The 25,139-nt window shown below is 44.4% G+C and overlaps 1 protein-coding gene across 17 annotated transcripts in view; it reads left to right on the top strand.

Moving 5' to 3' along the window:
* Positions 1 to 25,139, top strand: part of USP54 (ubiquitin specific peptidase 54) — a 279,027-nt gene that overhangs the window by 15,334 nt on the left and 238,554 nt on the right. The gene's annotated exons all lie outside the window — the stretch shown is intronic.

Raw genomic sequence — 25,139 nt, 5'->3', positions numbered from 1 at the left:
TCTCAGCGTGGCCCCCCTAGGATCCTGGTCACAAAAGGCAGTTAAGACATGAAAGGGAATTAGTATCTATAAGCTAATTTGGTTACAGTGCTAACAGTTATTTCTGGGGGGATTTTGCACCACTGCGCAATGCAGAATTTCGCAGAATTCCCTGTTTGCCCCGCAGAATATCTGGCTGCCACTAGGACCACTGGACTCTGCAGAGGCCAGCTCGCAGTGAGCAGAGTGCCCAGCCTGTTAGGGCTGGAGGCTGCATGCTCTTTGATCCTCATTCTCCCAGGTATGGGGGAGAGCCTGGGAGACTTAGCCAGCTCTGGCAAAGGGTGAGGAAGGGCAGAGCTTTAGCACACCATATGCCCCGGTGGGACAGTAAAGAAGTTGGGGGGAGTAAAGATTCTGGGGTGCTGCTGCCTGGGTTTAAGGATGCCCTGTAGCTGGGCTCTGTGTGGAGCAGGGTGCTGGTGTCTGGGGGCTGCCCCGTGGGGAGCGGGGTGCTGGTGTCTGGGGGTTGCCCTGTGGTGTGGGGAGTGGGGTGCTTGGGGGCTGCCCCGGGGCTGGGCTCTCTGGGGCGTGGGGTGCTGGTGTCTGCCCCAGGGCTGGGCTCTGTGGAGAGCGGGGTGCTGGTGTCTGGGGGCTGCCCCGTGGCGTGGGGTGCTGGTGTCTGCCCCAAGGCTAGGCTCTATGAGGAGCGGGGTGCTGGTTTTTGCCCCATGGCTGGACTCTGGGCACTGACCTGGGGACTTCTGCCCTTTCTCAAGCACACTTCTCTTCACATGTAACTCAGTACTATTTTAATCATTCACAATGATCTCTACTAAGGGGACTCTCCCTTCCACTGGCTGGACAGCTGACTTCTCAGGAAGTACCTTGGTGTGTGTATCAGGTGTTGTAACTTGGGATCTTGTCACTCGTCGAAACGGGGATGCCTCTTCCCCCACAACCCTGATTATTTCAGGTCCCCCTTTATTGTTTCTTGTATCTTTTGGAACATTGCTTAGAAGATGCTGTCTTAATGCTCCTCCTCTTCCTCCTTCTTCCTGATGGGGTCTTTGGTCTCATCCAGAGCAGTAGAAAATTGCTGCTTCTGATGATTTCTCTGAGATGGCATTTTTGTTGTTCACTCCGGTTCATTACTGAAGCTGCTGCTGAATAACTTGGTGGCGTCATCGCAGATCTTGTGCAGCTAGACCGGTTCGGTGGTGTCCAGCTGCTGCAGGAATTCAGACTGTTTGCAGTTACAGGCTGCCAGCAGGTTATATGGGGCCTGTCGCCTCCACCATGGTTCTATCCATCTGTCCGCTACTAGGCTGGTTGATCTTGCACTCTCTCAGGCCAGACCAGCTCCATGGTCCTTTCCTGGTCCTTGGCTTTGGCTCTCCAGCTTAGAGTCCACAGGCACCTTTTTCTGCAGCCGCTGCTTCTCCTGTCTTCTGCACTTTCCAGCCCTGGCTTGGGGATATCATCCAGCAAACCTCACTTGTTGCTCAGTTTGCTTTCAGCCTTCCTCCAGGAAACACTCTTCCCTTCTCTGGATCTCCTGCTGCCTCTGGTGCTCCATTATCCTTCATAGCTGCTTTCTGATTGGCAAAGTGGAGCTGGCACAGGGGAGCTGGACCTATTTAATTTAATGGGGCCAGCCACCTTGTGACACCCCCCTTCTATAACTTTTATAAATGACAAACTCAGTGCGTTTGATAGCCCTGGAGATTGAAGTCCTCTCTTTACCCACAGAACAAGTATGCCATTGCAGTGGTGTTACAAGTTTCGCTACATTGCTCTGACACTGTCTTAGCGCTGGCCTGGACTTAGCACCAAAAGGGTGAGAGGGTAATTCTTTTTCTATACCCTTTCAATCTTTGGACACTCAGCTAAGATGAAACTGTCAGCAAAGATGTTAATTATGATGATGGTCTGGGTCCTCTAGGAATTGGGCTGAGACTAACTAATCATTTCACATAAATTACAGCTGTTGGATTTTAATAACTTTCCTTTACTACTGACCGAGGCTAGATTTGAACCAGTGGTCTAGAGGTGAAAAGCTCTGTATTCCATTACCAGTCCCCTGAGCCATCCATATGTTCCTTTATCTAAAATCCTTGTAGTCCTCTTAAATAGAGTATGGGGTAAAAATCTGGTGTCACTGGCATTTGAGAATACTTTAACATCGTCCACCCCAATTGTCGACTGTGCGTGTGAGGACACAGAAGTTAAATACAGCAACAGTTTCTTACACACCAGGGCTTTTCATGAGAAATCCTCAATGACCATCTTTGAAATCCAACTATATGGCAAAACCTAGCTTTATCTTAAAACCATTAACTAAGAACCTATTGCTACCATTAATTGGAAAATGAATCCGTAGCTCTTGTAAGTGGCATGCTGAGAGCTATTAACTTCACGCTACTGCTAAGAAAACAAATTTGAATAAAATACTGTTAAGAGCAGCAAAATTGTACTAACACATCTATCCATCATATCAAGATTTTTTTCACTTATCTCTGGAGGCTTTTGAAATTGTTATTTTTATTCATCATCTATTATTAATGTTTATTCAATACAGTCGAGATTCCTGGTGCTGTAAAAAGCACAGTAGAAGACAGTTTCTTTTTCATGGATGGAGTTCATAATCAAGGTTAGACAGAATTGTTTGGACATACAGACTGGGTTCATCTCAAAACAGAGTAAATAATATTGACCTTACAATATGCATACTTGTTCAGGTTGCAAGATTGGGCACAAATTCCTTTATAATTTTTTTTTTAAAGTGGGTTAAACACTTTCATGACCATCTAACTTTTCATCCTTTTTGAGATAAAATATTTCTCAGCAAATGGCTTAGCAAAATTCAGTGTTCAGAAAAATGTAAATTCTGTACTCTCATGTTTATACTGAGTTTGGTAAATTATTAAAAAGTTACCTTTTACATTTACTTTTTTTTTTGCCTTGTACAAACTCTTGACCAGCACCTTCCTCTTTTCTTGGATTGGATCAAGCCTGTTTTGAAATAACAATATTTTCCTCTTTCCCATAACATTTGTTGCTCTCTTTCTTATGTGTCTGAAGGAGTTTCAGTCTTGGTTTTGTCATTTTGCTGCCCATTTTATTGTATACCACTTGTTTCTAGGGATATTCTTATTAACCTGGATAGGGGTTGAGTCCACACTGATATCCAGAGGTAAAGGAATCCATTTCTCAAAGCTCTTTGGGAGACTAGGTATGAATGTTCTTTTCTCTTGCTCTGCTCAGTTGTTCAAATCTGAAGTTTTAACATATTATTTTCTTTAATTGTATATATGGTCTGTATAATTTGTGTGTAATTCTGATCTACAATGCCGCCTCTCTGGATCTGTTTATTATGACTCAAAACATTTAATTCCAGCTGTTATCTATCAAATTTAGCAGAAAGAAGTTCCATTAACTCCCTGGATGAAATTGCTTTACTTGTACATGGCTGTACATTTTAGGCTTAGAATTCATTTCTAGAGAATTGTCAAAAAGTAGCTCAAAATGTTTTCAGTGAAAATTAAGAAATAAGGCTAGTAAAGATGTCCTGAGTCTTTTTGTCAGTGAAGGTGGAAAAGATAGGTGAAAGAATATACTGGAATGTTGTTACTGATGAGATTGAGTCTCGTTGTTGCTGACTGTTGGGAGTATAAGATTTGAGTAGGTAGTATTTTTCTTCACTTGTATTTCAATTCTTTCTGGTGATATGATGGCAACTATTCTTTCTTACTTATATATTGCTACATATCCTGGCTACCTGAGAGGCTGGTTTTCCTCCTGTATTTTTCCATGATAGATGAGATGTGTGTATTTGATCAACTTTGCAGTCTCCATGTTTGAAAGTCTGGGGGATAATAGATGCCTTTGCTGTGGAATTTCTCTTTTTACCATGTCTTTGAGGAATTGTGAGCCGTGTTTATGGGTGCATTATGTTGTTCTTGTGGAGTGGTACTTTCCTTTTTAAAATTTAATTGGGGGAGTTTAGCTTTAAGAATTTCATGTGTGCTGAAGACATTAAGGTGCATTTTTATAAGCATATAAAATGAATATGCATGCCACTGCAGAATGTGCCAAAGAAATAGCAAACCCTTGGCCCAAAGAGGAGTTAATCTAAAGACAGAAGCAGGTATGATAAAGTACAACAGACACAAAGCGAACACCAGATTGGTGTCTCATAGCTATCCTATTTCATGGGGTAGTTGGAGTTTCAGAAGATTTTTCAAAGGTTAGAAGGAATCCCATATGCTAATTGGGAGACTGCCCCAGCCTTATCGGATGGTGTGGAAAAAAAGTACAGAATGTGGAGTGAGTGAAGGAGATGCTTGTAGTCAGATGAGAAGCCTGTGTGAAGTACAGGGAAACCTTACAGATTCACCAAGCTTTCCATATCTACATTAGCCCTTGTTCAACAAGTTAAATTCTTCTAATTTCTTGTAAAGTTTGTATTTTGGAAGGTTTGGTTTCTGATCTGTAAATCTCAATGGATATTTGCGGTAGCCAGTGTTGAATTGTTGTCCTTGCTCTTTTTTGTTTTTTTTCCTTTTTCTTCTAGAATTTTGTGAATGACTCTCTCTCTCTTTTCCTTTTTAGAGGGGGAAAAAAAAGAATGAATGAATGAACTAAAAATACACACAAGTGAGTCAGAAATACCAGAGACAGCTTGTAGAGGAATTTTTTTTTATTAACATTTTATGGAAATGCCCAAAGATAAAAATACTTTGGGACACGGCCAATAACATGTGTCACAAAGCATGAGATGACAGGAGACTTTCTGGTGTTCCTCCCAGGATTTCCAGTAGAGAGAGTGTATGAAGTGATCAATAAACAACTAGGAATGCATTTGTTAGCATATCAGTACATGTGCAGTCACTGTGACACAGAAACAGGTTAATGCTTTGAATAGATCTACATGGCATTGTAGTATATAGGACACTACTGTTGGGGTAAGAAGAAGGAAATAACTAAGACAAGAACATGGAAAATAGTAACATTGATAATATAGAGTGTATCTGACTACTTTTGAAATGTTCTGTGAGATCTGCCTGTTTTCTAAAACTTTTTTGCCATACTGTAATCAAAGTGTATTAAACTAGCACACAAGCATAGCATCCCAAAATCTGGGAAAGATGAAGAGAAGTATTCTGTATGAAGTCCGCAATCTCTGTGCTAATTTGCCTGTCCAGTATTTTATATAATTTGGTAATGGGTATTATAGGAAGTAGAAAAGAATCGCCAACAGTACATCTGTGTACTTGATGTGGTGATTTTACATATTTAAGTATGTTATATTTAAATTCGAAGAGGAATGGAAAAGAATGCTTACACCCCCCAAAAATTGTAGTGGGAACTTAACTGTACCTAAGGATGCATAATAGTTTTCATTCTAACCACTGGTTTTCAGTTGCTCCTAACTTGTTGAAATTTTCCAGACTAGGTCTTTGCCCACAGATGAATCTTTTGGTAAGTTTCACAGAAAACATGTTTAAATATTTTTGACTAAGATGAGCGTGTGTAAGGGGAAGGAGATGGGATGGATGGAGAATATGCATTTCCTGTTACAGAAACATTTTGGCAACTTGTCTTTTTTTTTTTCCCCTCCCCCTGACAGCTGGGGTTTAAAAGTTTAAAAATTGGCATGGAAAATAGCCCTCATTGTGGAAAAACACACTTTCAAATGGCATTCTTCCTTTTTTGAGGAGGTGGTTTTATTTCTGAATTTCTTTCAGCGATCGGTCCTGTTACCTACTGCTAATGATTACATTGGTAGCTGAAAGAAACTCTTATACTTTTTTTTTATCCTAAAATTAAGCAGTTTGCTGATCTTTCTTTTCTCTCTGTTTTATCACTTTTTGAGCATCATCAGTCCTCTTCTCTACCTATTTTCCTCTTCCATCACACCTGCAAGGTGAAACTGATGCATAGTCTGTTTCTCTCATAGCTCCTGGTGGTCCAGCAGAAGCCAGCTATGCTCAGACATGAAAAGCAATAAAGCGTAGTCATTTTAGTAGAACAGAAAAAGCATTCCTACAACAGGCGCAAAGTGTGAAAATTTTCCCTCTGGTGTTACTGTTCTTACCAATAAGAAAAGGAGTACTTGTGGCACCTTAGAGACTAACAAATTTATTTGAGCATAAGCTTTTGTGAGCTACAGCTCATTTCATCGGATGCATGTACTCCTTTTCTTTTTGTGAATACAGACTAACACGGCTGCTACTCTGAAAGCTGTTCTTACCAATGTTTTCTGAGCAGAAGCAGTAACACTGATATGATCTTCCCCTGTGGGGTTATCCTGCACAGGAATATGTGAGGTTGGGGGAGAAGAGGTGGAAATGCAGAATACCTGCAATGACGTGTCCAACTGAGTCACCTGATTCAACTGTGAAAAATAATATTTACAGGTTCAGGTGCAGAAAGATACCACTGCATTTTTTCCTCTGTCATGTGATACATGGAACTTGTAGGTACTATCTAGGCAAGTACTGGTATTGCTCAGCACACATCTCTTTCTTTCAAGTGTTTTCATTAGCATTTAGTATTTATTGAAAAGACACATATAAGAAACATAACTGATCAAAAATTGTTCATATACGAGATGCTTGTTTCTCATCCATGCATACAAAGCAAGTTTTATGTGAAACTTTATTTGGAACTCCCTGGCTTTATTTGGAAATTTTGGGAGTCTGAAATTCAAAATACAGAAGAGGATTCTAATTAAACATAGTTTTGTTTGTTTGTTTTTTTTTTATTTAGAAATCCTCAGTTTATTTGCATTTGGATTTTTACAACAGAGTGTAAAATTTACCATCAATCTAACCGTTTTTAGTTCAAACTGTTTAGTATATATGCTGTTGTAAAAAATTTTTGTTTGCTGTATTTCAACTTTCTCTTGCTTCCATTCTCTCCTCCCTTCTTTTTTTTGGAGAGGGGATGCAGTTAAAAAAGTATGCAGCATTTTTACAGCTTCCTAGTCATGGATTTCTCTTCTTCCAGTGGTTTACTCAACATGTCAGAATTAATTTGAGCATTCACATGAATGCTAAACACAGGACCCATATTATTATGCAAAGAAGTGAATAAATTACCATGTTCACGCTGATTTAATTGCATAGGCGGCAGCCATGCTTATGGTTCTGAGTGGCCTCAGTTGTTTAACACATACACAAGTTTCCTTATTTGCTTCATTGTAACAATGGAAATGCTGTTCCCATGTTAAAGGAAAGCTCTGAGAATTCTCACCTGTAAGCTCTGGGTTTTCTGCATTCCAAGTGCATGTTGTTTTTTGTGGTGTCTTTGCTTATGTGAACTGACATTCAGGTGCGCCAGCAGATACTGTTGTGAGCCTATGATCCTTGGCATTCCTTTGTTCACACGCTGAACCAGGGGTCAGCAACCATTGGCATGCGGCCCATCAGGATAATCTGCTGGCGGGCCATGAAACATTTTGTTTACGTTGACTGTCCGCAGGCATGGCCCCTCGCAGCTCCCAGTGGCTGTGGTTTGCCCTTCCTGGCCAATGGGAGCTGCGGGAAGTGGCAGCCAGCACGTCCCTGCGGCTTTCCGCAGCTCCCATTGGCCAGGAACGGTGAACCGTGGCCACTGGGAGCTGCGAGGGACCGTGCCTGCGGATGGTCAACGTAAACAAAATGTCTCGCAGCCGCCAGCGGATTACCCTAATGGGCCATGTGCCGAAGGTTGCTGACCCTTGCTCTAAACAGTACTGCAATGTTATTTGTACTTCCTTGTAATTCATCATTTCAAAAGTAACAATGCACTGGTCAATAATGTCATTGTGAAATGTATGTGGCAATGCTGTGTGTGGACTTATGGATACTTGCTGATATTATGCTTTAAAGTCTGTGGCTAAAACATGTTTGTTTAAACCAGGCATGTCGGGGGAGTTGATAAACAATTTTTATCTAGACAAAGGAAAGAGGCCAACACCTCAGACCAGATATGGCCAAATTCAGTGTTCTATTCATTTGAATAGAAGATTGAAGAAAGAACGCTTACACTGTAAAATTGCAGCAGGAAACATCATGTGGGAGCACACCAGGGAACCCCTTAATGAAGATTAAGTCGGCATTGTGGAGGAGACAGGAGACTAAACTCCAGGGGATCAGTTTGACCTCGGAAACAAAGATAAACTTTGAAATACAAAGACATCCAGATCTGAGAGCCGCAATGTATCCCCAGTAACGTTACACTGGTGCAGTCAAACAGAATTTACACACAGCTTACTATTTTAAATGAGGTTTTAACTTCAAGCACTGGTAAAATTAAGTGATTCTCAAGTGAAGACGTTGGTTACAGTTTTATTACTTTCTATCTTTTTTTTTTTTTTTTTAATTTTTATTTTGGGTGAGGAAAGGGGAAAAAAGGAAGTGTAAAAATTAGTAGACCTGCTCAAGGAAATGAGGGCAAAGACAGTCCTCAATGAGGTAGCCACACAACTCAAACTGGCTGAGATAGTTACAGAAGTTGAATGTGGCAGAGTGGACTAAAAGGATGGAAATGGCTAATATAGAGAAGGATAGGCTTGCCAGGTGTCTGGTTTTTGACTGGAATGCCCAGTCAAAAAGGGACCCTGGAGGCTCTAGTCAGCACAGCTGACCGGGTCACTAGAAGTCTAGTCGGTGGCGCAGCGGGGCTAAGGCAGGCTCCCTGCCTACCCTGGGTCCTGGAAGTGGTGGCATGTCCCTCCTCCGGCTCCTAGGTTCAGGGGCAGCCAGGAAGTTCGGTGTACTGCCCCCATTCTGAGCGCCAGCTCCCATTTACCGGGAACCGTGGCCAATGGGAGCTGCAGGGGTGGCACCTGCAGATGGGGCAGCATGTGGAGATGCCTGGCCATGCCTCCGCCTAGGAGCTGCAGGGACATGCTGCTGCTTCTGGGAGCCGCCTGAGGTAAGCACGGCCTGGAGCCTGCACCCCCTCCTGCATCCCAAACTGCTGCCCCAGCTCTGAGCCCCCTACCACACCCAAACTCCCTCCCTGTGCCCTGCACCCCAAACCCCTGCCCCAGCCCTCTCCTGCACCCAAACTCCCTCCCAGAGTTCGCACCCCTTGTTGCATCCCAACCCCTTGCCCCAGCCCTGAGCCCCCTCCCACACTCAAATCCCTCAGACCCAGCCCCGAGCCCCCTCATGTACCCTAAAGCCCTCATCCTTGGCGCTACCCCCTCCTGCACCCCAACCCTTGCCCGAGGCTCCCTCCCACACTCAGAACTCCTCACTTCTGGCATGCCACAGACCCTGCATCCCTAGATGGAGCCCTCATCCCCTGCCCCAGCCTGGAGCACCTTCCCACATTCTGAACTCCTTGGCCCCTGCCCAGAGCCCCCTCCTACACCCCATGCCCCTCATCCCTGGCCCCAGCTGGAGCCCTCACCCTGTCCAGCACCCCAACCCTCTGGTCCAGCCCAGTGAAAACGAACAAGTGAGCAAGGGTGGGGGAGAGCTAGGGAGGGAGGGGGGATGGAGTGAGCAGGGGCGGGGCCTCGGGGAAGGGTCAGGGCAAGGGTGTTCAGTTTTCTGCAGTTGGAAAGTGGACAACCCTAGAAAAGGACTCTGACTGCCCAAATGGGAAGCAGATGCACCCGCCAGGGAAGCTGACCTAAGAGCCAAGGACAGGGAGGCAGAAAAGCATCAGCAAGAAAAAGCACACTGGCAGGTCCTGGATGCTAAAAGGAAGAAAGAGGAGAAGGAAACAGCTGCACAACAACAAGCCATGGAGCTGCAAGAGAAGGAGAAGTTGTATAACTTGGACACGAGGGACAAGTATGGATGGATGCCACAAGTGCTGTCTCTCCCTAAGGAGCACCCAGCTGGGACAGGTTGTGCCCTGCATACGAAGAAGCAGAAGAATATTGAAGAATACCACTTTTGTAAGGTTACATGAGATGCATAAAGTTCTAGAGGACAAAAAAAGTCCCAACTTTGATTACTAAGCTGTCAGGTAAAGCATTAAATATAGTTAATGAAATACCAATTGAACAGGCATTGAAAAAGGTGAGTTTAAAGAGGCTGTATTCATGGGCAGCAGGTATTGTTGGTAGGGAGAGGCCATGCCTCCCCAAACAGCCTAACATGGCCCCGCCCATACTCCACCAGGCCCCTTGCTGCTCCCTCCTTTCTGTGGCCTAGAGGCTGGGGTGGGCAGTCTGGGGGCCATGGTGTGCAAGACCATACCATGCCACCCGTCCTTCCAGCACTGGGACCATAGCTGGGGCCAGGGGTGCTCCAGCTGTGCTACCAGCCCGGCCAGCGCTGGGAATGGGGGGGGGGCACAGTGGCTGTGGCAGGGTGGTGTGCTCCGGGCTCCGGCAGGGGAGCAGAAGGGGCAGGGCCTCAGGCAGAGAACTGAGGGGTAGGGGGCTAGCCTCCCCCAAGGGCGTGTTCACTATGGCTGCGTTGCAAAGGTTTCAAATTACTCCTGAAGTATATAGAGTAAAATTTTAGGTGTCTCAGGATGAATGATAAGATGAGTCATAGAGAATGTGTATAAATTTTGAGATTTGATGAGAAAAGGTGCCAAAGGGAAGGAGGCAGAGAATTATGACCAGTTGTTTGATCTCTTAATTGAGAAACGGTTCCTCAGTATGAGTTCAGAGGAGATCAGACAAGCTATCTGGGATAAGCCCATGGACTCAGTCCAGAAACCTGCTGATCTAGCTGATATATGCAAGCTAAAGGATCCAGTGACTGCAAGCCATGCAAGGAGAGAAGGGTGTGTAGAAGCCTGGTGTAAAGCAGGTGCACTTCATTTTAACCCTGGAGTACGGGAGTACGGTTAAGAGTCTGGCAGGCGCGGGGCCGCGGCTTCTCTCCGCACTGCCCAGAACTGCTCCCCCCCACCCCCCCAAAAGGCTTCTTGGACTGCCGCTGCCCAAACTGCCAAAGCGCAAAAAAAACCCCAACACTTGCCCAAACTGCCGAAGCGGGGGGGGACGGGACACAACCTGCTCGGATTCTGCTGCCCCAAGAATGGACGGAATGCCACCCCTTAGCATGTGACGCCCCAGGCATGTGCTTGCTCTGTTGGTGCCTGGAGCCAGCCCTGTATGTGAGTATTCTTCCACTGCACTGATACTTCTGTTTTCTCGTGCTTTGCGATTTTTTTTTTTTTAACATTTTGCCCCCTAATGCGTGGTTCAAATAAAAGACAACGTACATATTATTTCAGTGCGGAGTGGGAAGAATCCTATTGTTTTATTGAAAATAAAGGGAAATGTGTTTGCTTATTGTGCAGTGGTACTGTTACAGTGCCGAAAAAACATAATGTCGAATTCCATTTCCAAACTAATCACGGCTCTTTTGACATTAGCCATCCACTTAAATCTGAGTTGAGAGAGGTTTGATTTGAGTTGATTAATTTTCTTCTATCTGCCTAGCAATCTGTTTTCACTCGACAAGTGGTAAAGTCTAAAAGTGCTACTATTGCTTCCTTTAAAATTGACCATCTGCTTGCAAAGAAGAAAAAACACTTTCAAGATGGTGAATTGTTGAAGGAAGCATTTTTGACTGGTACTGATTGCCTGTTTCAAGGATTTCCTAACAAGCATGAGATTTTTGTCGGCAATACAAGATTTGCAGTTATGAGGAGGATACATGCAATTTCAAGCGACATGCAAACTCAGCTAAAAGATGACTTGGAAATATGTGACTGGTTTTCACTGCAGTTTGATAAGTTGACAGATATATCGGATACAGTGCACTTGGCAGTTATGGTGAGGATGGTATTTAGTGACTTCACTGTATAGATGTCCTCACCCTTTGTTCGCCCTTTCATAGGCAGTACTTCTAGTAATTCTTCTTTTATGGTGAAGTCACTAAATACCATCCTCACCATAACTGCCACAAGTCCACAAATCAGCACTTCGAGCAACTAGAAGACTCCAGCTGGTTAATGGACTTGGCTTTTCTTGCCGACATCACTGACAAATTGAACATTTAAAATCTTGAGCTCCAGGGAAAAGACGGGTTCTGTAAAATCATTCAAAGCAAAATTGATCTTGTGGATGTCACATATGAAGACGAAGTCTCTCGTACATTTCCCAAGTATGAAGAAAATGGTATGTGACAGTGATTTTAACCCATCACCATTTGTTATCCACATTCAAACACTTCTGGAACAATTTGAAAAGAGATTTCAACAGTTCACCATCACTGAGCCTGTAGTTGCCTTTCTTGTGAATCCTTTTACTTGCCAAATAGAGGTAACAGAAATGGCTACATCAATTGCGAGTCTCATTCAAGTAAGAACAGAAGACGTGGAACTGGAGATTTTGGACCTTCAAAATGATATTGTTCTAAAATCCTGCGCAACAGATGAAAACTTTTGGAATCTGGTTGACCGAAAAAAGTTTCCTAAAGTTACTTTAAAAAATGTAGCATACAAAATAAAATCTTATTTCGGCTCCACTTATCTACGTGAAGTTCTGTTTTCAACAATGAACATCATAAAATCAAAATACAGATCTTGGCTTACAGATGCCCATCTTGACGATTGCTTACGAACTGGAATATCATCCTACTCTCTCAACTACGAAAAATTGGCTGAAGAAATGCATTGCCAAAAATCACACAGACTTTATTAGAAAAACCACATGAATTAATGATACTTGTTTTCCATTAAGTGCTGATGAGCGCGTATGATTAACGTGTGTGTGTGTGTTTGTTGAAATCCAGATATAAGTAACAATACAAAGAATATTTTTTAATTAACCATAACTGGCTATCTGTGTTAAAGTAAGAATAATAAATATATTTGAACCACCAGTTCAACAATGTTTTTATATGTAGGACTGAAATATTACTAGCCTCACTTTCTGCTACAGCTAGTCTACATTTTTCCAAAAAACTGTCCAATCAAAAAATAATTTTTACTTTTTTAAAATAAGATGAAAACTGTTTGATATTTATTTTGTAAAAACTCCTTAATTTTTCTTACAGGCAGAAAAAGAGCAAATTCACCTAGTAAGGTGAAAGAGTAATTGCTGAATAATTTAATACCTTTTACATGTAAAATGACTTTTTTAGCTTATGGATTCATATATTATGTAATATTAAATATTTTTTTCGTATTATTTAATGTACAAATACAAAATAAGTCTTCAAAAATTGTTGGCGCCCACCACACTCTTCTGAAAACATGAATGTGCTATTGGCCACAAAAAGGTTGGGGACCACTGGACTAGATGATAGAGCAGAGATACTGCCATGGGGAAGGACAAAAGCTGTGGGAATCCTTACAAGCAACTACTTGTGCCTGCCCACCACCATGGGGAGTTAATGTTGCTAGCCCATGACTGACCTTTTGCTCATTGCTTGGGATCAGAGCATAGGCATAGTTTGACTGCTATATTTGGGAGGGCAGCATATGCCTGCATGCTGAAGCCCCTGGCTCTCTCTCCCCCGTGCCTGGAATGGTAGCTGGGGTGGGGGGAATGGGCTGATTTAATAGGGAAGCCCCTGCTGCTACTGCTGTTTGCTGTAGTGACCTGAGCTGTGGCAAATCTGGCACAGGCTGCTGCAGAGATGCTGCTGTTTTGGTGCCTCTTGGTGCTGCTCCACCCGCCTTTCTGCTGTGGCTGCTGCCAATGGGACACTGGATTCTGGGCTCCCTCTTCCTCCCTGGCCCACACATTCCTCTGCCCAACCCCTCCATCCCCTTCTCTTCCCCCGTCCTATCCCACCCCCCTTTCCAACTGCCTCTTCTCTCCCCCCCCCCATTTCTCCCACCTGATCCCCTTGCCCTGCTCACCTGTACGGGAAACAGGATGGTAGCCATGCAGGGTGCCCAGCACATGTAGAAGGTGGCGAAGATGGGCACTAGAACCCAGGAGGCAGCATCCAGTTGCAGAGGCATCAACCCGCAGTGGCCACCCTCACCCAGCAGAAATAGCTCCGTTCTGCTCCCCACTCAGCTGCCAGGGAGAGGGGCTGAGTGAGCCAGAAATGGGGGGAGGGGGGAAAGAGGTGCAGTGTGGGTAAGACTGTCCCCCCTTCCCAGCAGGCGTAGTAGAGCAAGCCCTGCAAGAGCAGATTGGCACTCCCAGAAATTGGGGGACGGGGGGAGGGGGCAGTGGCATGTGACTCCGTGTGCTTCCCCCCATCCCTTCAAACTACACCCATGGGGCACCAGATCTTGGTGGTAGTGGATTTTGCCACTAGATATCCAGAGGCAGTAGCTCTAAAGTAGAAGCTGACTATGTGGCAAAAGCTCTTTTCGCTATTTTCAATAGACTGCATTTCCCTAAAGCAGAGGTCCCCAAACTGTGGGGCACGCCCCGTAGGGGCATGCAGAGGAACGTTTGTGGGGACACAGTGGGCTTGGGCCAGCCTTCATGGGGAGTAGGGAGGGAGCACCATCCAGCCTCTCCCCCAGCTCTGCTCCTGCCCCAGCCCCCACTATGGCCCAGCTGCGGCTTTGCTCCCGCGCTCAGCTCTTGGCCCAGTCTCCAGCCTTGGCCTTCTTACTTCTGTCTGTCTTCCCTTCCCTTCCCTCCCCCGCAGCCACAGCCTTACTCAGCCCTGGCTGGGAGGGGTGGGGTGTGACCCTGAAAAGTTTGGGGGCCACTGCCCTAAAGAGATCATGGGCCAGATTTGCTGTCACAGCTATTCAGTGAATTATGGGAGTTGTGTGGAGTGAAACAACTAAAGACAAATGTTCCCAGAGAGAAATGGTTTTGCGGAGAGCTTCAATGGGACACTGAGATCCATGCTGGGGATGTAGGCCAACATTTGGGCCCAGGCTTGGGATGAAATGTTACCTTATGTGTTGTTTGCTTATAGGCAAGTGCCCCAAGAGACTACAGGGATTGACCCATTTGATCTTCTCAATGAAAGGAAAGTGAGAGGACCCCTAGAGCTCAGAGACTTATGGAAAGGGGACACTGAGGCAGAGGGGGAACCAGTGACTGAATATGTACAAAGGTTCTGAAAAGAGTTGAGACACATGGTGGATAGATGTAGTTCAAACTAACCTCACTCAAAGCTGAACCAAACAAAAGGTGTGGTTTGATAAATGTGCTTTTTTTTTTTTGAAGTAGGGGAGTTGGTGTTGTGGAACACCACATCCCTGTGGAAAATAACAAAATGCAAAACTCATGGGAGGGACCTGTTGAAGTGTTAGAAGAGGTGAATGACTGTACATATGTTAAAAGGCCTCCCACTAAAGTAGTTGGTACACATATGAATAGGCTTAAAGCTTATCACAGTCGGGAACCAATGGTAAACATGATTTGTAGTGTTGAAGGAGAAACTGAGGCATCATACCTCATTGATTTGAATGCCAAAGTCATTGACTACTTTTAAATATTGAGGTATGCTGTCGGTTAAAACTAGCTGAAAAGTCAGAGGTAATGTCTGCGCTGCAAGCATACAAGCAAGTGTTCTCCAGCAAGGACTCGTGATGATTCATTAAATCATCATGTGCCCAGTCAGACCTACCATACCACTGGCAAGTTACAAAAGCAAATTCAAACATGGGGGGGGGGGTGTGATTAAAGAGCCTGGCAGTCCCTGGACATCACCAGTTGTCTTGGACCCTAAGAAAGATAACTAACGTTTCGTGTTTATTATAGAAAACTCAGTGCTGTCATTGTTCTTGATGCATATCCTGTGCTCAGAATTGATGATATGCTTGATGTTTTGAGCAAAGCTAGATGTGTTCGCATGTCTGACCTTGTGAAAGGTTATTGGCAGATTCCTTTTGATGAAGATGCACAGAAAAAAATCTGCTTTTATTATTGATAGGGGATTGTATGAGTTCAAAATATTACCTTTCAGATTCATTAGTGCAGGACCTACTTTTCAGAGGCTGGTCAGCTGAGGGTTAAACAGATTTCAGGACTTCATGAGGGCCTGCCTATTTTTATGACATTGCAGCAGCTCTTGGTCACATCATATGAAACATCCTGGAATTGCACCATTAAAACTCAGAGATGTAGGTCTGACTATAAAGACATCTAAATGTAAAATTGGAGCAGCCAAAGTTCCATTGGGTATGGGGTAGTCAGATGTCTCCTGATCCCTTGAAAGGAGAAGCTATTGGCCTGTGCCTCTAACCAAAAAGCAGGTCGAGTCTTTCATAGGCTTAGTTAATTACGACCGCCGACTTGTGGGTAGATTTGAAGCTATTGTATCTGCAATCACAGATTTGTTTAAAAAGACGAAGCCAAACAAAGTTGTGTGGACAATGATCTGTCGAGGGTTTTGATTCTTTGGAGGACAGATTCCTGTGGGACATAACAAGAGCCAATTCAAGGTTGTTAGTAGCATTCCTGAAGTAGCTGCAGATGGTGGAACACTGCTTCTGGGCCTGAGAAACTAGCACTGACTGGTGGGATTGCATCATAATGCAGGCTTGGGATAACAAGGAGTGGCTGCACAGCTCTCCGATGTGCATGGCCACATTCCTGTATTTCAGAGTAGCAGCCGTGTTAGTCTGTATCTGCAAAAAGAACAGGAGTACTTGTGGCACGTTAGAGACAAACAAATTTATTTGAGCATAAGCTTTCGAAAGCTTATGCTCAAATAGATTTGTTAGTCTCTGAGGTGCCACAAGTACTTCTGTTCTTATTCCTGTATTTGTGTGCTGAGCTTGGCCCAAACTGAAAGGTTCCTTGCTGCTATAGATTGGACATGGAATAGCGTTTGAAAATGATATATGCAGAATTAACAATGACTGTTTCTCTTTCTAGAATGAAAAGAAATTGTTGCAGTACTGAAAATTAAATTGGTGAAATAATGCAGTGGTTGAACAAGAAAGTTGTAAAATATAACTGACAAAGAATGCACCATGAGCTAAAATAATTTGGAACTGGTCCATGTAGAGCAGCTCTCATGTACGAGATGAAACAAGTAATGGCAAGATCTCCAGATCGGACTCTCCAAGAACTCTGCTGCAGTATCTAATTAAATTTGTATTGCATATTCATTTGTATTGAGCCTCTGCTCAGAGAACCGGGGAAATCCTGCTGTTTGTTCTAGGACAGGGGTTCTCAAATTGAGGGCCGTGACCCCTCGGGTTGTGAGGTTATTCCATTGGGGGGGCCCGAACTGTCAGCCTTCACTCCCAAACCCGGCTTTGCCTCCAGCATTTATAATAGTGTTAAATATAAAACAAGTGTGTTTAATTTAAAAGGGGTGTGTGTGAAAAGGGTCACCAATACAAAACTTTGAGAACTGATGTTCTAGGAGGACTGGGAGTCTCAGCACAGTCCTCTTCTCCCCTGCTGCTGCCTCTCAGGTAGCAGCCAGTTCCAATGCCTCCTCCCCCTTCCCCTTCCTCCCACCCCCCCCCCCCCCCCGCTCTATCTCTGGGAGAGGTTGGTGATGGTTTTCCTGCATCAAGTGGCTCTAGATAGTGCGTGTGGGTCATCTGGGTGAAGTACCTGTGGGGCACTGTACCTCAGAATATCAATGGCAGTGTCATACGCTCTTGTATTGTCTGATCAGCATATTGAATTAACACCCAGTTTGTGCATGTGGAAAGGTTGTCTGCTTTAATGTTACTGAAGTTGTTGCTAAGGTTTTGTGTTAGAGTGCGTTAGATGATGCTGGGGTATATACTGCTTTTCGGTAACTGTTGGAGATGGAGGTGAATGTCTTATGAAGTGTTAATGTGTCATCTGTGCTGTATGAACATGGCAAGGAATGCAGAAGACCTTTCCCTTCACTTTATTTTGCCATGTTTCCAAAATTTTGCGTTGGTTGAGTGCAACCTGATACAATCTTCACTGTTGGTAAATGAAGTTTATTTTTGTGTTAATAGAATGTGAAATTTCTAGTAGATCTTGGTCTCTGATGCATGGGAAAAGGAATATGTAGTAAAGGGGAACTTGAAAAGCTAAGCTCAGACATGCCGATGTCTGTTTCTCTTTTGCAACAGTTGATAACTCTGCCTAAAAAGTGCAGGGAGTTGCATTACCTGTATGGGAGTTTGTGTGTGTTGTCTCCAAATCTAGTAAGAGCACTGCAGACCTGTGGTGGACTAAACTTATGTTGTGGTGGTAAAAAGCCTTTCTGTCGCTGGCCATGAGTCTTATTGTTTTAAATTCTGAAAACAGTTTGATCATATTAGGGATTAATAATTAAATGTCAGTGTTTGAGTCACATGACCACACAAAGCATTCCAAATTCATAATTTTTTTAAATTAGCATTTATATTATTTTGAGTTGTGACTAAATCCTTTCCTGAGTTGAGACTGTCTGCAGGAAGTTTTAACTGAAAACAGATTTGTTTCTGTTGTCAGTATTTCTGAATTACAATCTTTTAAACTGTAACTTTTATGCGAAGACACTTTGTTTTGTAACAGAGGAGATGTTGGTTGTGAAATTCTAATGAGTTAGTATGGGTACCTCCTCCCCCACTTTTTCCTACGAACTTCTGCTTGATGAGATAGATTTATCACTGGATTAAAAACTATGATAAACACAAATCTGTATATGGTAATTTGAAGTTTGTTTTAAAATCTCCACATTCCCCTGTCAGAAGGCAGCCCTGTCTAGAGCGCCCTCTTGCAGCAGGCCATGGCATGACAGACATGCCTGCCTCAGTTTCCCCCTTCAGATTCCCCCAGTAAATCCACTTCAGGCTCTCTTGCTTAAATAATACACCTCCTTGGGGCGAGTTGATTACCAAAACATAGTTAATTGAATCCTCAACAAAAGTCCCAAATGTAGTCCATTTCCCACCTCTATTGTATATAATCCTCAAAACCCTGCTCTTCCCAGCAGACAACCACACCGGCCTCTCTCACTCAAGTCCTTCTATACCATACTCTGGTGGTGTCCACCACACCCATGCTCCTCATCAGTCTTCTTCTGTACCACTGCCAGGACAGCCCTTCCAGCCAGAATGCAACCCTGCTCTTCCCACAATGAACCCCACAGCCTCTTTGTTGGGGGAGCATCCCTCACACCCCTGGCTCTCTCTCTGGTTCCCTGGGTTCAACTCTTTGGTTGTGGAGATTTTGGTGGGTAAGCCCCTCTGCTGCTCCCAGGCGTTCAGCCCTCTCTGGCCCTTGGCTTCAGCTCTCTGGCTTAGAGCTAGCAATCACCTCCTGCTGCTGCTGCCCCTCCTGCCTTCAGTTATGCTGTTTTCTGTGCACTGTGTGTGCAAAGTCATGCTGGCGGGGGTGGTGCAGCGTTCTCTGCAAAATGGCATTTTGTGCATGGTGTGCTCTGTGTGAGCCCTGATCCCTCTTTCTTTACAGATAAAGCACAGTTCCCCCTGGAGCAGGCTCCTGCAGCAGGCTGTGGCATGACAAGCATGCCTGCTCACGAAAGCTCGTGCTCAAATAAATTGGTTAGTCTCTAAGGTGCCACAAGTACTCCTTTTCTTTTTGCGAATACAGACGAACACGGCTGCTACTCTGAAACCTGTCTCAGTTCTGTGATCTTCTTCATTTGTCCTTGCTGCTTCTCCTCCTCTCTTTTCAGCATCAGCCCTTTGTGTCAGCATTCCTCCTCCAGCTGTAGTGCTTTCTGTTTTCGGGCCTCCTTGTCTTGTCTGTGCGGGGCCTCAGCATCACCCATCTTCTTTACCGTCTCTGCCACAGTCTCCTCCTACCTCTTCATTCTCTTCTTGTCAAACTGAGCAAATTTCTCTTCCTCTGTCTTTTCTTCTCTTCCATCTGCTCCACCTATTCGTGAGTCTGGAGCACCTTCCATTGACATGTCTCCTATTCAGTTTGATCTCCTTCAGTTGCCATCTCTTTTCCTCCTCCAGCTTCTTTTCTGTGCTCAGCCTCCTATTTCTTCCTCAAACTCTCCAGCCACTGCCACTTCTTTTCAGCTAATTCACACTTGGGATTGGTTTGGATCAGAGTGTGGTGTTTGATGAAAAGTTTCATTAAATCTACTTTGCCCCACGGCACTTCGGGTCATGGGCAGCTGTTTCTTTAGTACAGTATATAAAAATGACTCGAAAGGACAAGGAACCTTGCTGGCTGGGTGGGGTGAGAGGGGGTGGATTCTTTTTTCTGGGAGGGGAGAGCCCAAAGGGAGAGCCTTTGCTTGCTGCCCATCATACAGCTCATCTACAGCTTTCTTATAACTTTGGGGCTGTTGCTGAGCCTCATCACTCTGATTAGAATTGCTCTCTTTGCTGCTCCCCTCCTGCCGCTCTGCTACAAGGTTCATGATTGGTGTCTTGTTGGCATTTCAAGCACGAAGGGAAACCCTGGAGTTTGGGGAACCTCCTTAGAGGAGGGATTGCTGTCCCAGCTCAGTCCTGACTTTAACTGTGGTTTCTTCATCCACAAGCCTCTCAGTGGAGCTGTGGTTGTCCTTAGTGTCCCCTGGGGTGGAGTAGTAGGTGTAGGGATGAGAGCCCCGGTACCATATGGAATATTGTAGAGGGGTCTGGATGGTGCTGCAATGGAATTTTTCATGGACTGCAAAGGGAGTCAAGGCCAGGATTGTTGAACCTGTAGGTCCACAAGAGTCTGCAGCATCTGTGATTACTGCTGTGGAAGCCCCATATGTCCTGGTGCATCTCCCTCTCCTTTTCCTGCTGGGACTCTTGGGCTTGTCTCCTCTCCACTCTTTCCTTCTCCAGGATATCTGCAGTGTTCACCATCCAGACCCTCTGCTCATGGATGCAGCAGTGGCTTGCAGGATCTCATTGATCATGTCATTAGGGGCCCTCCTTTTTTTTTTTTTTTAAATATCCGACTCAGACATTCCACAGATTGAGGAGCCCTTGGTACACAGAAGTACCATTGTCAGTATAGTCACAGCAGAAAGCAACAGTTAAGATTCAGAATTCACTTCACTTGCTCCTCTGCTTATTGACACTTCTACTTTAGAGTGCTCATGAAGGGCGCCTTTAATAGAATCATAGAAGATTAGGGTTGGAAGAGACCTCAGGAGGTCATCTAGTCCAACCCCCTGCTCAAAGCAGGACCAACCCCAACTAAATCATCCCAGCCAGGACTTTTTCAAGCCCTGCTTAAAAACCTCTAAGGAAAGAGATTCTATCACCTCCATAGGTAACCCATTCCAGTGCTTCACCACCCTCCTAGTGAAATAGTGTTTCCTAATATCCAACCTAGACCTCCCCCACTGCAACTTGAGACCATTGCTCCTTGTTCTGTCATCTGCCACCACTGAGAACAGCCGAGCTCCATCGTCTTTGGAACCCCCCTTCAGGTAGTTGAAGGCTGCTATCAAATCCCCCTCCCCCTTCTCTTCTGCAGACTAAATAGTCCCAGTTCCCTTAGCCTCTCCTCGTAAGTCATGTGCCCCAGCCCCCTAATAATTTTTGTTGCCCTCCATTGGACTCTCTCCAATTTGTCCACATCCTTTCTGTAGTGGGCGCCCAAAACTGGACACAATACTCCAGATGAGGCCTCACCAGTGCCGAACAGAGGGGAATAATCACTTCCCTCGATCTGCTGACAATGTGCCTACTAATGCAGCCCAATATGCCATTAGCCTTCTTGGCAACAAGAGCACACTGCTTACTCATATCCAGCTTCTCGTCCACTGTAATCCCCAGGTCCTTTTCTGAAGAACTGCTGCTTAGCCAGTCGGTTTCCAGCCTGTAGCGGTGCATAGGATTCTTCCATCCTAAGTGCAGGATTCTGTATTTGTCTTTGTTGAATCTGATAAGATTTCTTTTGGCCAAATCCTCCAATTTGTCTAGGTCACTCTGGACCCTATCCCTACCCTCCAATGTATCTACCTCTCTCCCAAGCTTAGTGTCATTTGCCAACTTACTGAGGGTGCAATCCAAATGTTGAACAAAACCAGCCCCAGGACCGACCCCTGGGGTACTCCACTTGATTCTGGTTGCCAACTAAACATCGAGTCATTGATCACTACCCATGATCACTAGCCATGATGGAGTATGGCCCACCCAGAGGTGAGAGAAATGAGGAGGGAATTGCTCTATTGCATGAAACTATGAATATAAGGTAATGGCATTGAATACTGGCACCATTTTCCACAGACAGTGGTGACTTTAGTCAATATCTCACTCCTGAGGGTAATGAAGGCAGAGAGATCACAGCTGCTGCTGGTGTCCCTAAGTCTCCATGGTCTGTTTGCTGCAAAAGTGCCTGCTGAAGTTATCACTGATTGGCATGGGAAAGTGTCCTACCATGCAGCAAGAAATAAGGCTGCTGTTCCTAGAAACCTTTGGGAGAGGATTGTAGAGTATTTTAATGTTTCATCAAGGTGTCTCAGGAGGATTCAAGTGAGATTTCTGCGTACATAAACAACCTGCTCCTTATGGTCCCCTTGCATATCTCTACAGGGGAATGTAAAGCAGGTAATAATCCTACCTCTTTGTTTTATCACTTCCTCTTCTAGTACAAGTAAATTAATGCAAAGTGAATAGCTATGTCCTGGTAAGTTAGGGTCACGGTCACTGTAGAGGTAAATAAATGCTTGTGCTTCTCAGAAGTATCCACTGTAGTGGGCGGGATAGTGGTAGGGTCTTCACCAATATGGCATGCAGCTCTTTGTAAAAGCAGCAGGTCTGTAGCTTGGCACCAGATTGACTGTCTCCTTTGCTTTCTGGTGTTAGCACTGCTGCTGGTCCCTGTTGTTCTCCTTTTCCTGCATCTTCCAAGCAATCTAATGCTCAGAGATTTCAACATTTCTACAGCTGGCCTGCAGCTGTGTTTGCACAGCCTCTTCTCCCCATATGCCCAGAAGATCCAATATTTGTCTACTCCAAGCCACAGCACATCCAAAGTGTGTAGCCAGCATGGTCAGCTGGGCAGTTGCACACAACAGAGCTGCTAGTGTGCTTGCCAAGCTGGGCAATCAGGAAAAGGCATTTCAAAAATGTGTGGGGCTTTAAAGGTGGTGGGGGAAATCACCTACTTGACCCTTTTCCAAGTCCTAAGGCTAGTCCTGTGCATGGTGGTTTGACCATAGTGGATAAAATTCAGCCATGTCTGGGGCCAGTGCTGAAAGACTTTTTTACACCTCCCCCCTCCATGGCCAAAGCTGACTCCAGTTAAGGCCTGGTCATAGTGACAGTAATAAACTACAGGTTTCAGAGTAACAGCCGTGTTAGTCTGTATTCGCAAAAAGAAAAGGAGTACTTGTGGCACCTTAGAGACTAACCAATTTATTAGAGCATAAGCTTTCGTGAGCTACAGCTCACTTCATCGGATGCATACCGTGGAAACTGCAGCAGACTTTATATATACACAGAGAATATGAAACAATACCTACTCCCACCCCACTGTCCTGCTGGTAATAGCTTATCTAAAGTGATCATCAGGTGGGCCATTTCCAGCACAAATCCAGGTTTTCTCACCCTCCACCCCCCCACACAAATTCACTCTCCTGCTGGTGATAGCCCATCCAAAGTGACAACTCTTTACACAATGTGCATGACAATCAAGTTGGGCTATTTCCTGCACAAATCCAGGTTTTCTCACATCCCCCCCACCCCCATACACACACAAACTCACTCTCCTGCTGGTAATAGCTCATCCAAACTGACCACTCTTCAAGTTTAAATCCAAGTTAAACCAGAACATCTGGGCGGGGCGGGGGGGGGGGTAGGAAAAAACAAGAGGAAACAGGCTACCTTGCATAATGACTTAGCCACTCCCAGTCTCTATTTAAGCCTAAATTAATAGTATCCAATTTGCAAATGAATTCCAATTCAGCAGTTTCTCGCTGGAGTCTGGATTTGAAGTTTTTTTGTTTTAAGATAGCGACCTTCATGTCTGTGATTGCGTGACCAGAGAGATTGAAGTGTTCTCCGACTGGTTTATGAATGTTATAATTCTTGACATCTGATTTGTGTCCATTTATTCTTTTACGTAGAGACTGTCCAGTTTGACCAATGTACATGGCAGAGGGGCATTGCTGGCACATATCACATTGGTGGATGTGCAGGTATATGAGCCTCTGATAGTGTGGCTGATGTTATCACTTTAGATAAGCTATTACCAGCAGGACAGTGGGGTGGGAGTAGGTATTGTTTCATATTCTCTGTGTATATATAAAGCCTGCTGCAGTTTCCACGATATGCATCTGAGGAAGTGAGCTGTAGCTCACGAAAGCTTATGCTCTAATAAATTGGTTAGTCTCTAAGGTGCCACAAGTACTCCTTTTCTTTTTGCGAGTAATAAACTACTGGGCAAACAGATGCAGGCCCTTACTTCTTTCTCAAATCTGTGCTCTGTAAACCAAAACAAATGACAAACCTGCAAATTGGAAAGTTGTACCTAACTAACGTGTCCGATATTTAGAGGCATTAACTCTCTAATTATCCAGATAGCTTTAGAGAGGGAAGGAGATTTGGTCCTTTCTCCAGAAGAAACTTTTAAATGCACTTTATATTATGAATTTGGAGGGCTGGGGGGGAAGCTGCACAAATGCCTGTTTGTGGCATTTGTGCACTCATTGAGAAATGCTGAGCTTGGCTCAAAGCTTATTTGGACTTAATATCACAATTTGCTTATCTTCTTGCCCTTTTTGCCGATTGATGTGTCTGATATATATCAAGGTTTCTAAAAATCTGAGGTTGTAAACTATTCCACTGCCAAATATCTGTTTGGAATTCTGTAAAGAAATTTATTTTCCCCAAGGACGTATCCCTCCCTTGCTGTTAATTTCAAAACAGGACTGCTTGATAGGTCTTTATCTGCAGTCATTGGGGCAAATATTGCTGCTACACTGGTGTAAATCTAGAATAACTTTATTGGCGTTAATGGAATTAATCGGAATTTACATAATCAAAATCTTGCTGTAATTAAATTACTTATCTTTTAACCTGTGTTCACTTTCCTCTCTGTCCGCCAACTATAGCAGGCTATGTACTCAAGTCAGAAGTTCATCTCTGGGGTAAATTCCTCTGAATTGGATGTTTCTAAGTCAGTGGTTCTCAACCAAGGATATGCAGAAGTCTTCCAAGGGGTACATCAACTCATCTACATATTTGCCTAGTTTTACAACAGGCTATGTAATGTGCAATAGCAAAGTTAGTTCAAACTAAAATTTCATACAGTGACTTGTATATACTATTCTATATACTATGCCAGTGGTTCTCAAACTGTGGGAAAGTTCGTTTTAATGGGGTTGCCAGGGCCTGTTAGACTCGCTGGGGCCCAGGCCTGAAGCAGAGGCCTGAATTTTTAAGTGAGGTGAAACGTGGGGTAT

This window comes from Lepidochelys kempii, chromosome 7 (assembly GCF_965140285.1).
Source record: "Lepidochelys kempii isolate rLepKem1 chromosome 7, rLepKem1.hap1, whole genome shotgun sequence".
Lineage (NCBI taxonomy): Eukaryota > Metazoa > Chordata > Testudines > Cheloniidae > Lepidochelys > Lepidochelys kempii.
The sequence above is the reverse complement of the archived record's forward strand: the minus strand, read 5'-3'. Positions and strand labels throughout refer to the sequence as shown.